This window comes from Manis pentadactyla, chromosome 17 (assembly GCF_030020395.1).
Source record: "Manis pentadactyla isolate mManPen7 chromosome 17, mManPen7.hap1, whole genome shotgun sequence".
Taxonomy (NCBI): Eukaryota; Metazoa; Chordata; class Mammalia; order Pholidota; family Manidae; genus Manis; species Manis pentadactyla.
In genome coordinates this window covers 60,912,673-60,930,450 of record NC_080035.1, presented here as the reverse complement: position 1 = coordinate 60,930,450, position 17,778 = coordinate 60,912,673, and positions in this window count along the sequence as shown.

Below are 17,778 nucleotides of genomic sequence, written 5' to 3'. Positions count from 1 at the left end.
CTGTTTTGTTCCTTCAGTTTTCCTTTGTTCTTATACTCCACAAATGAGTGAAATCATTTGGTGCTTGTCTTTCTCCGCCTGGCTTATTTCACTGAGCATAATACCCTCTAGCTTCATCCATGTTGTTGCGAATGGTAGGATCTGTTTTTTTCTTATAGCTGAGTAATATTCCATTGTGTATATGTACCACCTCTTCTTTATCCATTCATCTACTGATGGACATTTAGGCTGCTTCCATATCTTGGCTATTGTAAACAGTGCAGCGATAAACATAGGGGTGCATCTGTCTTTTTCAAACTGGAGTGCTGCATTCTTAGGGTAAATTCCTAGAAGTGGAATTCCTGGGTCAAATGGTATTTCTATTTTGAGCATTCTGAGGAACCTCCATACTGCTTTCCACATCCATAATTGTTTTTTTTTTACTATAACTAGGGATTTGGAGGGTATCATTCATCTTTTCATTAGTTCTGTGAGTAACTCATTTTGGTGATCATTTCCTTTTTTGGTAAATATTCGGACATTAAGAAGTTACCTCTAATTTTAATAGTGGGTAAAAATAACAAATTATGTATCATTCAAATGTTTTAAAATTCAGTAATGGTCTGTAACTCCAGGGCAAAAATATTTTCCCCGCCCGGGGCAAAATACCTTTGAACAGGAATCAGTCAAAGGGAGATATAAAGTGGGAGAAACCTGTTTATTACGTACAAGCGGTTGTCCACTTCTGCTCTTCCCTGTCTCTCATGACCCCACTTCAAAAAGGGGCCCCATCCAACCTCTCAGGTCCATATATACCCTGCTCCCCCTAGTAATTACCTATTTATATGAGATGGACGACTTCTCTCCACCCCTTGGAAACACTGATATGGAGATGCACTAGGCCAGGTGAGAGATTCTGGAAATATTGCAGTTTTACCCACATAGCCTTTATCACCTTTTTTTTTGCCTTTTGTTAGTAAAGAATCTGGTCCCCTTAAACACGTCAACATGTAACTGAGCTATCAAAGAAAGAATAAAAGGGAAGCTGGAAGTCTTCTGGTATAAAGAAGGAAAACTGACTTTGAATATAGACGTTCAAATTAAAGACTTCAGGTAATTCATTTTATAAGCAAATATAAGAGAACTTACCACCAGCTTCCTAACACTGTTTTACCCCAGAAAAGTCTCCTTATGAATGTTACTTCCTAAAGAACAGTCAAAATATATTTGACATACAATATTATATTGGTTTCAAGTATACAACTGTGATTTAACAGTTATCTACATTATTAAATGCTCACCCCAACTAGAGTAGATACTATCTAATCAACCAGAGGTTTTAAAACAATCACAGAAACTCTAACGAGTTAAATTACCATATATGTTATATTATAGGATCTATCCTTTTACCTGGACTAGATGATCTGTACTTTTCCACACACAAAACATCAGCTGTTCATTCACACTTACCATGTTTTTGTGAAAGTTGCGAAATAGTGAAATTTTTCTCTAAGTCCCTTTAAGTAGCCTCTCAGCTCTCCAGGTAAGCTTCCTGCAAAGGGAACTTCAGTGTGGCCTGTTTGGGGGCCCTGCAGGCCTCCCTTTGAGCCCATGCCAGCACTGTGGACCTCACTGCCCTCTCTGTGGTAAAGTTCACTTATGCTGTGTTGCGCTCCCTCAAAGCCCCATCCACAGCAGTCATGCTTCATGCCACAGTGGAAAGAGCAAGGCTTTGAAAAACAGAGCATCTTGGGGGTAGATCCCAAACTCAGTTCTTCTGGGTATGAGGTCCAAAGAGGCAAGGCCCTTAACTGCTCTGACATCCAGTGTCCTGACCTGAAAACTTGGGGTAGTAATTCCTGCCTTGCAAGAGTATTGTTAAGTGTTAGAAAAAATATACATAAAATGTGTCTGGCCCATGGAAGTTTCTCAATATAAAGTGGGCTGTATTGTGATTGTTGTTGCTATATTATTATAAGACTAGTTTAAACCACATTAATTTTCCCTATTGGAAGAATATTGTCACTTACAATACAATATTAATGTATTTTAAAATGCCAGCTGCTAAGTATTTAGGGCTGGGTAGAGTTATTAATATACATAGAATAGCAGAGGTTCATTAGGTTCAGACACTAGTTTGAAGGAGACCAAAGAGACTAGAGTTTAAAGGGAGGAAAGGATTGTGCAGTCTTTACATCATCTCAAAAATGACTGAAATAATAATAAGTAGTATAAGCATTTTGTACCAAGCATAATTCTAACTGCTCTGTGACATTATTTTATCATCCTAGAAATCCTATATTGCGTTTCTATAATTATATCCATTTTACAGAAGAAAAAACTGAAGCACAGAGAAGTTTATTCATGTGTGATAGTGAAAAAGAAGCATAAAGTCCTTAATTTCATGAAACTTACATTATATCTGGCCATAAAGACAACAGACAAAATGAAAAAAAATATATATATATACATATATATATATATGTACATATATGTATATATATATATATGATATTTGGAGAAGTATAAGAAAGAGAAAGCAAGCAAAATGCAGGCTCAGGGAAGAGGGTTCTGCCAGAGCTAGGGGCCAGGGTGGCTGTGGGCGCCTCCCCTCATCCTAAGGTGGCATTTGAGCAAAAGCCAGAGTTTCACGACGGGACAGGCAGAGCTGATGCCTGGATGGTGTGCAAAGAAGGCGAGTGCAAACATCAAGCAGCAGAAGTGTATTTGAAGAGAGCAAGGAGTTGGCAGCCAGGAGCAGAGTCAGCAAGAGCAGAGGCAGATGAAATACACAGGATGATGAGGAGCGCCATCAGCCAGCACCCTGAGTTCATGGAAAAACTGGGAGGGAGGGGGCATTTGGAGTGAAACGGCAGGCCACTGAAGAGTTTTGAGCAGCACAGAGACTCAACCCAACTTGAAAAGATAAAAAGTCTGTGTACAGACCTTTTATCTGTACACAGAATGTACAATGCCAAGATTGAACCTGACAGCAGATTGTGGGCTTTGGTGATAATGATGTTATCAGTGCAGGTTCATCACTTGTGACAAACGTCCCTCTGGCGGAGGATATTGATGGTGGTGAGGCTGGGGGAGGGCTGGGGGTGTACGGGAAATCTCTGTATTTTCCAATGTTGTTGTAAACCTTAAACTAAGAAAATAAAGTCTATTAAAATAAAAAAGACCATGTTGGTCTCTTTTACTGTTCTTTCCCAAACACCTAACATACTGTCTGGCTTGAATTCATAGAAATAAAATGATATTTAAGATGCTTCTTTAATTCATAGATTTTTTTTAAACCCTGAAGTAAAAATCTCTTAGACATCCCTTTGAGCAAGTTGCTGGAAACAGTTACACTAAGTTTCCTTTAATATTGGAGAATCTAGACAGGTAACTCATGCTTTTTAAAATTAAGTCAGAAATTTGAGAATATGCTTCTTATTAGAATTAAAACTTCAGACCAAAATGAGTAAAAATTGTGCATATCTTGACAAGAAGTTAAAATTAGGGGTGAGTTGTAAAGTTGTAATAATTTGTTAGAGAAAAAGCAGTTTATAAGAAAGAAAATCCCAAGAAATAAATCTATGTAGAAAATTATATTAACTATTAGAACTGAGAAAAGTTTTTTTTCAACGAGATAATGACAAGTTACTCCTGTATTAGAGAACAACTACAACCAGAAAACAACAACGTATTGGGTAAAACATAAGATGCAAATCAACAGGCTCAAAACAAACACTCATCTAATACCCTGACCCTCCTGGGGCTCTGCAGGTTGGCCCAGCTGGAAGGGCTCTCTCAGGGACCCTCCAGCTGCCTAGAGTTTGGGGACACCGTGGGTGAACCCCATAGCCAACTTCACACAGTCTAGAAAAAGCAGCTCCAAATTTCTTTGGAGAAAGTCAGATTATCCCAGGACTCAATGGCATAAACCCAAAGATGAGAAGCCAGAAAAATACACACAAGAAACTCAGGTAACCTGGGCACTGGAAGGATTCTCTGGAAGATAGTTAAGAGGTCACATTCCACACCTGGGCTTTTACAGCAGGGCACTCTGTTATGTGAACCTGCCAAATTCAACTCATGGCTCAGAGGCTGAAGCATGACTCAAAATAAAATGTAATTGATTAATTATTTAAAAAATGTAATATCACTATCAAAGAGAAGGGAAGTGGAATATCGATTCCTTCACTCCTCAAACACATGTCCTTGAATGTCTTCTATGTGCACGCTGGAATATAGGGGTAAACAAATCAGAAAAGATCTCTGCATAAAGCCCATATTCTTGTAGAGGGGGATGCAAATTATACAAAATAAGTACCATTCGATGTTAGGTATTATGAAGTGCAAAAGAGAAAAAGGAAACAGGGAAGGGGTGTTGTGGATGGCAGTGGTAGCAATTCCAAGTCGGACACAGAGAGGCCTCCCCAAGAAGGTGACATTCACAGCAAGCTCTGAAATTGTGTTACACTTTAGAAAATGGGTGGGAAATGCAGTAAACACTGGGCTCTGAGTTTGACTGTCTTTGTTGGAGTCCTACCCGCCCAGCTACTGTGGTGTGGTTTTCCCATGTGCTGAAGGGGTAGCACCAACATCGGATTGTTGTGAGCATCAAGGCAATGAGAAAAAAGTTCTTTATGGGGTCCAACATGCAGTAAGCCCTGAGCTTAGTTCCTATTACTTTTGTTAGTCAGGTCTTGCAGGAAGACTTTTTTTAATGCTAGTGTTTAATGCAGATAAGGATAGGACAATATATCTTGGTGAGGATGGGGCACAATTGATACTATTAAGGGAAGTTTGTATCAGCTAGGAGGCTTTCAGGTTCACACAATCGAAATTCCAACATAAATAATACAGAACTTTATAAATACCTGGCAGGGAATCTGGAGTTAGTGCAGTCATTGGCTGGGCTATTTAGAAGTTCAGTGACGCACCAAGGTGGTGGGGTTTCTCCACTGCTTCTGTTTGCCATCTGTAGCGCTGTCTGCTGCAGGCTGTGCGACCTTGGGTCCAATCATGGCACTAAGGAGAACACCGCTCTTCAAAATGGGAGACATTAGCCACAGGTGGCTATTTACATCGAAACTGTTCCAATTAAATGAAATTAAAAGTTCAACCCACATATTGCTGATAGGATAACAGAAGTTTTAATTCTTTTTTTAAAAGTCTTCTTTTCTGTTTTTTTCTTCCTATTTCTTTCTGGTTTATGCTATTTTTCTCAGAGAAATAACCAGTAAAAAAATACATATCTGCACACATGTGTATGTGAATGTATTACATATAGTTAGCTATATGTATAATTGAAATTTCTTCTCAGTCAATACAGTATAGAACAAATATTCTTAATTATGTGTGGAGAAAGAATATTGCATATTTATATGACTGCAACTACAAAAACATAGGAATAGAATACAATTCGAAAGTACTGTGTGGACATTTTAACAGTGATACTTTTGTTAACAGTGAAATTCTAGATGAAAAATATTCCTGCCTTTCCAGATTTTATCAAATACATGTTATTTTTATTCTGGAAGTTTAAATAAGTAAAAGGAAACAAGTGAGGAAGAAACAAATGTGTATTTAAGGAATACCACATTTAAAAATTTTTGGATTTAAAAATTTTAGACTCACAGGCAACTCTTCCTCAAGCAAGAAAGAGTGTTGCTCCCTTAAATGTTCAACTTACATTATCAATGCTCTTTTGTTTTTACATATTATAAAAACATGGGATAGGTCACTTCATAACTTGAGACTTAAGACCTTACAAAACTCAATTGCCCTTATTTATAGCTGTGTATTTTAGCAAGGTACACATTTACGGACAGATCTGAGTTTTCCAAACAGAGCTCTACAGAAGCCTTGGGGCTTGCGAGGAAGTGCCGCCAGGTCTGCAGAAGGGGTTCGGTCCAGCCAGGTGGAGAGAGAAAGGGGACGGGGCTTCGGGCCCGTGACCACCACCTTTACCCAGAGCAGCTGGACACCCACCTGCTGTCCTTTACAGCGAATTGCTATGTAAATTTTTATCTGGGAGAATATCATGTCTTAACAATTCAAGAAATCACTGCTGTAAATGGTGACAAGCCTGTCCCATGGGCACAGTTCTGTCTTAAAGGAGAGTAGCTGAGAGAAGTATTGGGGAGAGCTCTCTGTTTTTCCCAACATTCAGAGCCATATGCAACCTCTCTGCCTGTAGCTAAGCCTTCCTTCTCCAGTTATTGCAGGTACTAGCTACTGTCACAGGCAATCCACCCCTTAGAGCCCACTGCTGAAAATACCGGGAATGTCTGCACCTCCCCTGGGTGCTCTTCAGTGAATACACAGTGTGGCTGCTCCACAGTGCAAGCACTGTGCGATATACAAAGAAAGAATAAGGTGTGACTCCTTAAGTAACCCAGTTTACACTTTAATCAGAGTAAGGATGGAGAATATAGGGCAAAATGGGCTAATATAGTTTAGTTGGGATGTTTTAAATGCATGCGGTAAGAATCCAAACCTAAATTATATAGAACTTTATAAACACCTAACAAAGAATCAGAATCAGAGGCTAGTTTATTTAGAGGTTCAATGATGCACCAAGGGCGTGGGTGTTCTGCACCGCTCCTTTCTGCCATATGGTGATGATTTCTTCTTTGGCAGGCTTGCAGCGTGACAGGAACCTTACATCCAGGCGTGACACCGCCTAGAACTATGCTCTTCAATATGGTAGCCATTAGACGTAAGTGGCTATTTACACTTCAATCAAAAGTAAAGTTCAGTTCTGCAGCGGCACTACCCACATTTTAAAGCTCAAGAACCAAGTGTAGCTCATAGTCCTCATATTGGACGGCACAGATATAAAACATTTATATCTTACAGTGAGTTTTATTGGATGGCTCTGACTTGAGCAAAAATGATAATTATTTTCCTATGCTTTTTTTCTCAAGAGCTAACGCATTTTGCTAGAATTATATGAAGAGTCTTACCTATACTGTTCTTTAACCAAAACTGATTTGCACGCCCAGGTGGAGCAAAACCCAGAGAAGGCAATGGACTTAGTATTGGACCCATCAACCGACCGCAGATGTGGGTCGAGTTGGTATCCGACCATTGCTGAGGCTGTTCTCAAGGTAGACCTTGGAGGAACTGGCTGCTACCTACGGTCTCCTGGGACGATTCTAGACCCTTCGCAGCTTAAGAGAAGAACCGCAGGCCCCAAGGACGCGCAATGGCTGGGCGTCCGGGGGTTGCTGCAACCTTGGGTGCTGCGGGTGGGAGTGCGGCCCCGGGACTCCGGGCCCCAGCGGCCCGGTACAGGGCCCTCCAGGAGGGCTGGGCTGGGCGGCCCGTGCGTGCGCAGGCCGCGGCGTGTCCGGCCTTCCTCCGGCACCCGGCCGCGCGGCGAGAGGCCCCCTGCACTGCGCCTGGGCACGGGGTGGCCACGCGGCCTGCGGGCGGCTCCTCAGACAGGCTGGGCGGAGGCGCCTCCGCGTGGCTCTGGTCCCGGGCCCGCTGCGGGCCTGCGGAAGCCCCACGTCCCGCGAGATGAGGCTGCCGGTGGCTGGGCGGCGGCGCCCCGGCCCGGGTCTCCAGGCCGCGGCCGCCGCGCGCATCGCAGCCCATCCTCTCCCTGGCCTGCCCTCGGGGCCCGCACGCCCTCCCGGCCCGCGCCCGAAGTCACGGAGCGCCCCGCGGGGGCCTGCACCCTCCGCCCTCGGGACCAGGCCCGGCCCCAGGTGAGCGGGAAGGCTGCGGGCCCGGCGGCGGGGGCGCGCGGGCGGCGGGCGGCGGGGGCGCGCGGGGCGGCGGGGGCGCGCGGGGCGGCGGGGGCGCGCGGGGCGGCGGGGGCGCGCGGGGCGGCGGGGGCGCGCGGGGCGGCGGGGGCGCGCGGGGCGGCGGGGGCGCGCGGGGCGGCGGGGGCGCGCGGGGCGGCGGGGGCGGACCCCCGACCTGGGCGCTGCGGGGAGGACGCCCTCCGCAGGCCCAGCCCGGCCCGTGGCTCCTCCGTGCTGTGCCCTCGGGGAAGGCGGGGCCCGGACGCCTAGGGCAGGTGAGACTTTATCAAAGAAGGGACTTGAGCCGAGTTGGAAGTTCCGTAATAATAAGCCCTACTTAATTTGAGAGCGAGCGGAAAGATAATTTTAGGCGTGCTTCCCACTTATTAGGCTCTATCACCTATTTAGTTTTGTTTTAAATCTACTCTGGTTTTCTTAATACAAGTGCAGGTTATGACTGGATTTGAGTGAGTGGAAACTGAGTCATGAATGAACCCTGACCTGAGGAGCCCAGCCCTGCAGGGTGGAAGCTCTGTTGAAAGATGGTGGGGCCGGACCGCTAGTGTCCCGCAGGAAGGTCCCAGGTGTGTTTTTCATCCGGGTATGTCTGAAAATACTGATGATAGTGGTAAACGTTGGACTCACCCTTTTCAGAGATGATTTTCGATCTGAAATTTTCGATTTTCCATCAAAATCTCATAAGAGAGTTGATGAAAATAAGCATTCTTAGATGGACATGCATTTTTTTCATAAGGTTTTAACAGCATTGTATTGCTCTACCACTATTTCCAGATAGGCCTGTTACTTAAAAGTAAAAAAAAAAAATAACTTCCTTTGCTCTCTTGTCCTCCAAGGGACAAGCTGCAAGCTGGGTGCGCTGGCCTCAAGGTCCTGCAGGAGCGCCGCCTGCCCCGCAGTCTGGTCTCCGTCTGCTCTCTCCAGTCATATTGTAACATACGCAGCTTCTTGAAGAGAGGGGCTCCCATCCCTCTTCCCCTGAGTTGTTACTGAGCCCAGGCTTAGCATCCTCTGGGAAGCTGTGGGTGTGGGCGTGGAGCTCTCCTCCTTGCAGAAGGACTTGGCTTTTCTGTGTTGTTGAATTCCGAGCCACCAGACCATATGACCTACTCTGACCTAGAGCGTGTGCTTGGGATTGATGTGTGTCATTCCCCAGCGCACGCTTAAAGGACCAGAGTGTGACTTGCTTTCTGTGCCACAGTTACTGGCAGAGGTCCAGAGAGCGGCTGCCCCATGACCCCCTTTGAGTCCTGGAGTGAGGTGGGTTACCTCCGGAGCAGACCCCTGGGCACCACCAATGGGCATTAGTATGAGCAAGAAGTGAACTGTTTAAACCACTGCCCGTTGGGGTTTCTTTGTCACTTCAGTATAGCCTAGACCGTTCTGACTGATAGCAAAGTATTCCAAGACTTTCCTAGTCTAGGCTTGGTTTCATATTCTCAAATTTCACCATTGTCTTAAACCAGGAGTCAGCAAGGGTTTTCTGTAAAGGGCCAGATAGTAAATATTTTAGGCTTTGTGTGCTATACAGTCCCTGTTGCAATTAGTCAACTCTTTGTAGCACAAAAGTAAACATAGATAACATGTAAAGGAATGAGTGGCTGAGTTCCAGTGAACCTTTTTGTATATAAACAAGCATGAGCTGGATTTGGTCCTCAGTCTTGGTTTGCTTATTGCTGTTTTAGTTCATGATTCTGAAATCAATACCAAAAGTCCTTTGGCTTATATTTTAAGGATCAATAAAATTTTTCTTCTCTTGTCTCTCTATCTTGTTAGGCATATTCAATCTGAATTTTGGGCTATGGTTATCAGTAGAAAATAAGGAGAATTTGAACTCCAGGGTATAAACATTTGTTAAATCATACATGGTAATTGGAAAGAATATTCTAAAAATAAATTCCTAATGAGTACTACAAGAAACAGCATATATAAGCATTATTTGAAAAGATAAATGTAGTATATTAATTATTTTTCCTACCACATCTGTAAATAGCCGTTATTATTGCTGTTCTTTAGAGAAATCTTTTTTCAGCTTTTTTTTTTTAAAGTATAGTTGACTTACAATCTTCGAGTGGTTTCAAATATACACTATGATGATGCAACCTATTACTAATAATTACACTAAAAGTTTTTTTATTGTACTTTCTACATGGAAGAGCCTGGAGCAATACCAGGTTCTGAGGAGAGAGGGAACCTGGTTCAGGATAATACAGAAATGCATACATGATTTCAGTGGATCCAGGAATTTTCATGCCAGTCAGTATCTCCAGATCACTGAGAGAAATCAAGTTCTTCTGATTGAAAAACAAGCACATTCCCCGTGCTCAGCTTCTCCAGCTCACTCTCTCTCTCTCTTTTTTCTTTTTTGTGGTTTGTTTTCATAGGAATGTGTATTTGTGGAAGAACTTTGTAGGTAGGAAGCAGGCAAAAGCTTTCATCATTTAGTGAGTGTGATGAAAGAACCATTCAGAGAGGTTACCAGCACTGCTGACAGGTGGAGAAAGACGGCATAGTCATACATTCTCCACAGAGCTTTTCAGCCAAAGGGAGTTTCCTTTTTAGTGATTTCTAAAAATAAAAGTTAAAAAAGAAATGCCAAAATCACATAAAGTTGCCAATCATGACATAATATAGTAATGTAATACAATACAATACATAGCTCATCTTTTCTGTGGGACAGAATGTTTGTATCATTTTAGTTTTCCAAGATATTTATAGAGTTCCTGAGAGTGACTAATTGTTCTCCAATATTATGTTTTTAGTTGCCTTCTCTGTATCCACAGCTCTAGGAAATGTTAGACTGAAGAAATTGAGATCTCTTGATGGACTTCCATCTGTTGCTAGTGATTTCATTACAAAAAAACATGTGTATCTTTAGAAGACATTTTTTAGAAGTGTTTTCAGCTCCATGTCAATCGATAGCTTACAAGTTAACCGTCATAGTTTATTTTATGTGAGATATTCCCTTTTGATAAAAAAAAAATATATCCCTTGAAGCCATCTTATGAAAACTCTGCTAGGATATTATATGTATGAGAAGACTCTAAGAAAACAAACTTGTGGACTGAAGCTAATGAATTATCTATGGGTCCCAGTTCAGATTTCCTAGGTTTACACAAGAAGATAAATATATTTAGAGAAACAAATGCCATTACAATTTCTTTTTCTGCTAACAAATGGCATTACCGATAGATTTTATTTTATAAGATGTACACATTGCTTTACCTAGGGTAGCCCAGAAAATACTGAGTCAGAAATAATGTAAATTCCAGTAGTGTATTTATAAAATATATTGATGCTGTCAGTCTTTATTTATTATACTGTGCCATGAAGTCTAGACAGAATAATAGTGCATTCTTTGTAAAAGCATGCATTTCAAAAATCACTGAATTTGCTGTAATGCCAATCCCTGGGTCTCATTCATGAATTTTTTACAGTTGGTTTTACATTCTATCTGTAGAGAAAAATAATTATTAACAACTTGTTCCCCCTTCCAATTCAACTAGAAGTTTGCTTTTAGTATTAGCAAGTAACCTCTAATTTGACCATCGAGCTATGTCTTACTTTTTCTCCCTTGCCTATTCTACGGTTTCCAGTTTATCACACAAATATTAACAATTTCAAATATTTCCCTTCTAAGAACATTTCATAGTGCTACAGCTTGTGTCATGATAAAAACACCCATTTAAAAAATTCTGGTTCATTGAAGATCCTCATCTAGCTACTGAATAAAAAGTGTTCCTCTAACCCTGAAGTTTTATTATCCTTTAGTTTAAATTCAACCTGATTTTTAAAAATCTAAAAGCCATAGCTAAAAAACCAAAGTGTAAGGAAAAACAGAGCTTACTCTTGACAAATCTGAAAGGACCAACTGACAGAGAATGAGGAATCTATTAAATCTTCAAAGATCTAGCTTTATGCAGGCCGACCTCCTTTGCTCGAGGCAACCCCAAATATTCAGCATCAATCATGCATTTGTCCCTCCTACCCGGCTTCCTCTCTGTGTCCGTGAAATGTGGCGTGGCATTTGTTATCGCCGTCCCTGGAACTGATTCAGTCCACACTACTGCTCAACAGGAGAATCTGTATTTAAATTATGGACCCGCCAATAGTTTAAACATGTTTATTTTCCTCTTGCTTGCTCTTGGTCTTGTCCATGGGAAATTGATTTTGAACCGGCAGCCATCCATTTCTAAAAAGGTGCTTTTTACAAACCTCTTTATCTTCTTTGCTGATGGTCTTAGACCCTTTGTGCTGCACTTTTCCGCCCTGATATTTTTTTGCGTAATTAGGTTATCTGCCGAAAGGCAATATGCTTAGTTCCCATCCTGGCAACTACTCTATGTTAGATATCTTTATCATGTTAACTTTCCCAGAGAAAAGACATGGTATGTGTACATTAAATAGGATTATTTTAATGTGTGTTTATTTAAATATGCAATCAGAACTTTAGCTTTCTATCCCTGGGCAGAGGAATAACTCTCTGTAAAAAGAGGCCCTATGTTCTCTGTTAACATACGCTCTTGAGGTAGGCTGGCTGCTTTGAATCCTATCTCCGTGGCTTACCAGCTTTTGACTTTGCACGGAATGATTGATTTTATGTCCTCACTTCTCATCTGCAAAAGAGAGCTCTAAATATTACCTTCTTCATTTCTGTGAGGAGTAAATGAATTAACACATGTGAAACTCTTCAGTGCCTGTCATGCAGGAGGCCCTCCACTCATGTTGACCATTCTTACCTCTGCATCAGCAGCTTTGTCTCAGTGTACTTGAAGAATCATTTAATATTTTCTCAGGCTTGAATGTTTTGTCCAGATGACTGATGCACTGGCACTTTCATTGTATTAACCATTATTTGGGATAGAACTAACCCAGTTGCCTGGTGATATTATTACAAAAGTTGAGTGACACCCAAGGTAAGTGTGAGCAACAATATTCAATATTATTGAAGAATGGTATCATCCTTTACACTCAGTTTAAAAACTAGGAAACCAAACCACCATGCCCTTTCCTGGGCTGTTTTCCTGGCAAGGCATTGTTATGCACATATAACCATGTGGGTCTCTCTGACTTGTCTTTATAGACTTACATAGAAATGTAAATATAAGAATTTTTTAAAAAGTAAAGCTATTTTAATTTTGTGTGTGTGTTATCATGGTATTCTGATAAGAATTGAAAATATGAATTCCATTAGTCCTTCACTTTCAGAAATGGGAAACTAAACATTCATAGATCCCATTGAATGTTAGAATACATTTAATATTAGAAAGATTTGCAGGACAAAGGAAGCAGTTCCTTAAGTACTGTGGGCTGCATCATGTATTGAGACTTAGGGATCTAGATCAGAACAGCATCACATGTTACGTTGGGAACCAGGGAACTGCCAGGGGCTTCCCTTCCCCTCCACCACCTCATTCTGCTGTGTTCCCGTCTGCTATTCACCCAGCCCTGTTCACACTCCACACTGAGTTGCTCATCCATCCCCACTGATTCCTTTCAAGGATGAACCACCACCACCTTAGCTTGGATAACTGGGATTGGCTCCTCCCTGGTGTACAAACTTATTCTTACAACTGTAACCAGAGACATCTTTTAGAACCTGTATTTGGAGCATGACCCTCCCCAGGTCTTAAGCCTTAAATGGCTCCCTTTGGCCTTTTAAGTCCTGGGATGCAGCCTCAGTTCTCCAGTGTTTTATTTAAGCACTTCCCTCCCATGTACCTGCCTTTTGGCATCATACCAATCTGTGCTTCCCATTTTGAAAGGTTCATCCCATGTACGGTGGCTGATTCCCGTTCTCCCCATCAGAATGTGAACTCGAAGCTCAGAGCAGGGATCGTATGTGTAGACAACAGCCTCAGATTCAGCAGATGGTCTAATGCACAATTGTTAATGCTCATTGAATGAATAAATAAATAATTTAGAGAAAGCCTAAGTAATTTCTTAATACTAAATTATATTAGTATGATAAAATGACTTGTGGAACTAGTTTAAATTTAGACCTGAATAATGCCAGACCTGCTCAGCTAAGTGAAATTTAATAAAGTCTTCAGTTAGGTTATTTGACCAGTGGAGAATAGAATGAAATTGTGGAAAACACTGTCACCATAGCTAGAATGCTGAGTTTAAATGCTGTGCTCTTTTAGATGTGTCCTTGGGTCATTATTGACCCCTGTCTATTGCTTCCATTTCCTTAACTGTCAGATAGTTGCAGGGATAAGTTAGTAAAAATATGTGAACCATTCAGAAAAATGCTTCATAATATTCAGGCACAGTCATCTAAAAGGAAGCTCTCTCCTTTCATCCTCCCTTAATTTGTATGCTTCTCTAATTTCCTTTAGCAAGCTAACATAGTAAGCAGTACAGAATTTTTAGATTGTGCAAAGTGAAAAATCTGAAAATAAGCAAAAAGATCTGTGACCTTCCCAGTGACTAAGTCACCACACTGGTGTGGACATTTTGTATGTTGGGGACTTTGTCCATATAGCTAATATACCCTCTAGTATAGTAAGCTGGGCTGGACGATTTACGTTGGTTTCATAAGCTAGAGGGTCTACACATCATGGGCCGTTCCTTCTCTCTCCTCTGTGACTCACTGAGCTGGGGAGAGACAACCTCTCAGAAACCTCCCCATTGCTTGTGGCAGGAGATTGCCTGTCAGGACAGTGCTGGGTGGCCAGTTAAAGGAAACAAGCTTTTTGTTAGCATGCTTGATAAGCTGCCAATATCTGAGCACAAGTCCTTTGTCCTGACAAAGTATCTTTATCTATCTATTCCCATATAGTTTTGCGATAAATTTCTATTCTGCCACATTAGTGCTCAAAATAATTTTTCTTGGGAAGTTGAGAGGAGCTTCAGAAAAATCACATTGAGTTATGGCTGCTGGGTTTTTTAAGGAACATACCTTCTTCAGGTCCTTAAATATATTTCAGAAATTAATCAAATGCAATCATTAATTTTTCCCCTTTCAACTACCACACACTGTTTTATGGAGGACTTAATCCACTGGTGTGCTACTAAAGGGAGGACATGTTTTCCAAGGTAAATTTGCTCTTGAGAAATAATCAGGTTGCTTTGGATGAATTTTGAAGTTTCTATATTTCAGAGAAACAGCATTTAAAATACAAAATTATAATTGGCTATTTCCATCAAACTGTAAAAGACCCTGTCCCTGTCAGCGATTAATTTCATATACACAGTGATTAAAAATTTTTCATCTTTTCCCTTAAATTAACTTCATATTAGCACATTTTGGCCAATGAGATTATTTTTCTTTTATTCTCAAAGATGAATTAAGTAAGAGAGAAAAACTTTTAAACAGACTTAATTAACAGCCAGAAATGATGTATTTATTTTCATGAATTGTACATATGGCTGTAGTTCTTCCTGTGTTGTATTTTGAATATATTAAAAATATTTTTTCCATTATGATGCTCTATAAGATTATTCCCAGCAGTTCTGGAGAAAATAACTTATATTCCTGAGTAAGAGAAAATGATCCTCATTCCTCTGGGAATTTAACATTGTTGAGGAAGTTTATAAGCTGTAGAAAATGGGGGCTAAAACAATTTTCCTTTATTTATTTTTGTGTGTTTCTAATTAGGCGTCATAAAAATGCAGAGAAGAACAGACATGGAAAGTGGGAAGTAATAAAAATAAAAATGTTGTGTATCTCCATAGTACTGCAAAGGTATATTGACCCATTTTGCCTTCAGAGTAAATCAGCTTGGGAAAACCATTATCTCACACACACATGATTGTTATATGTATTTATATATATGGTATATTAAAAAAATGGTCAACGTTCCAAGAAAAATTATTTTGAGCTCTTAATGTGGAAGACTAGAAATTTATCACAAAGGTGTGTGAGAATGGGTGTGTATAGACATTTTTGTTAGGAGAAAATATATACACATTATATACATTTATTATTATTACAAGCCTATTAAATCTAGAAATATATGTATGTACTTTTCAGGCTTCTCTACTGGAGGCTAATTACATGCTGCTTCCCTGGATTATACTGGTACACACATTTTAAAACCAAACGAAGTAGATTTACTTGTGATGACATTTTAAAACAGGAACATTTGGATGATTTGGAAAAGTGAACTGATTCTGAGACTCAGCTATTACCATGGTAACGCCAAGGCTCAGAAGTCTTCCCTCGGAGGTAATCATTGGGTGCTCTCAAGTAAAGCATAGGTGATTTAGTCCTGTTTTTCTCAGGGATGTTAAATGGAATCTATTAATAAACTGGCAAATGGGAACACTTAGATATACTGTCTTAAGGCTCAGTCTCTGTGAAAGAAGTCTTTAATGGTTCATCCAGCCTAAATCTCCTCACCAGTGGGTCAGCTTGCTTTAAGCCAAGTGGGGGCTCAGCCCCCCTTTCTGCTACAGTATATTGTTAGCCTCCCCCAAAGTGAAGGGGGCTAATTGGTTCCTTTACAAATCATTCCTTGTTTATAACTGTTATTAACAGAGGGAAATATATGCCCCTACCCCCACCCCCACCCAAAGTATTCCTACATCAAAAAGGGCAAAGGGTAAGCATAAACGTCTCTGTTGGAGGAGTGTGGAGAGACAAAAACCCATCAAAACAAAGCTAGGACGCACACACAAGTCTTCCAGGACATTTTAGTAAGCAGGGCCATCATGACAAATGCTGTCTTTGGAATTCAGACATCTTACTGAAGGAGAATAAACTCTTAAGCTCTCCCACTGATTTTTAGATTAAATTTAAATTTCCTACAACAGAAAAATCAGTGTAAGTCAGACATCAAAGATAATACCTGTTGGTTATGGGGGAGTGGAACAGTGACTTAAAAAAATCTACGTAAAGACTGTTCTTGATTGTGTAGCATTTCCAGCAGACCTGAAACAAGAGATTCTGAGTAAATCTGTAGCTTTTTGTCTAAAGCTGTGGAGGAATAACCACAGCCTGAGTGGCTCTGGGACATGAGCAAACCATAGCTTCAGGTCTACCTTGTGTGTCACCTGTAGGATCACCTGCATTTCTAAGTGAATTGCTGCTGTCCTGTACATCAGATGTGCTGAGCACACTGTAATGGACGATCAAGAGAGAGAATGCTTCACACAACCTCTCCCTGGGATCCACAAGGGGTTGAGAAGAGTGTTGGGAATGGGCTTATTGAGGTACCCTTTAGCATTTTAGAGAGTTCAGTCCATCTTCCTCAATCCTCCAGACATTGGTTGAGGAATCACGGAGTATAAGGCAGTTACCAGAAAAGCAGATGATGTCTCTGTCATCTCGAAGGGAAGATGGTCATTCCATATATAAGTGTGCAAATAGTTTACTAATTATAATTGTAAGAGGTGCTTAAAAATAAAGGCTGTAATGAGACCAAAGAATACTGTTAGTTTCAGGAGTCAGGGAAGGCAAAATGATTTTTTTTCTTGATTTCTCTTAACCAGGTGAAACACAGTTACCTAAATCTTAACTAGAAATAGAACAGGCACTTACTATTTCCTCTCATATTATGCCACTTCTGATTTAAAAACAATGAAGTTTGTTTTCCACCCTGGGGCCCCTCAACCATTTCTGTCTTATAACCTTGATGAGTGGAAAAGGGGATCTTCACTGACATTCCATCGAGCATGCCGGGTATCCCAGAGGTGACTGAAGAGTCTGTATTATCTTATGCATTGTTAGTAACTCTGAGTAGGGGGTCACTTTTCATTTGTTGAAGCAACTTTTCATGCATTGGCTTGTTAAATGCTGTATAAGTTTTCTATTGCTGCATAAAAATTACCACAATGTAGTGGCTTAAAACATATGTATTAATTACCTCATAGTTGCAGTAGGTCAGGAGTTCAGACATGGCATAGGTGGATCCTCTGCTCAATCAAACTGTCAGCTGGGCTGTGTTCTCCTTTGGAAATTCAGTTAGGCATGAGTCTCCCTCCACTGTTATTCGGGTGGCTGGCAGAGTGCATCTGCCTGAAGCTGTGTGACTGAGGTCCCCAGACTCCGGCTGGTTGTTGCTTGGATCCTGCCCTTGTAGAG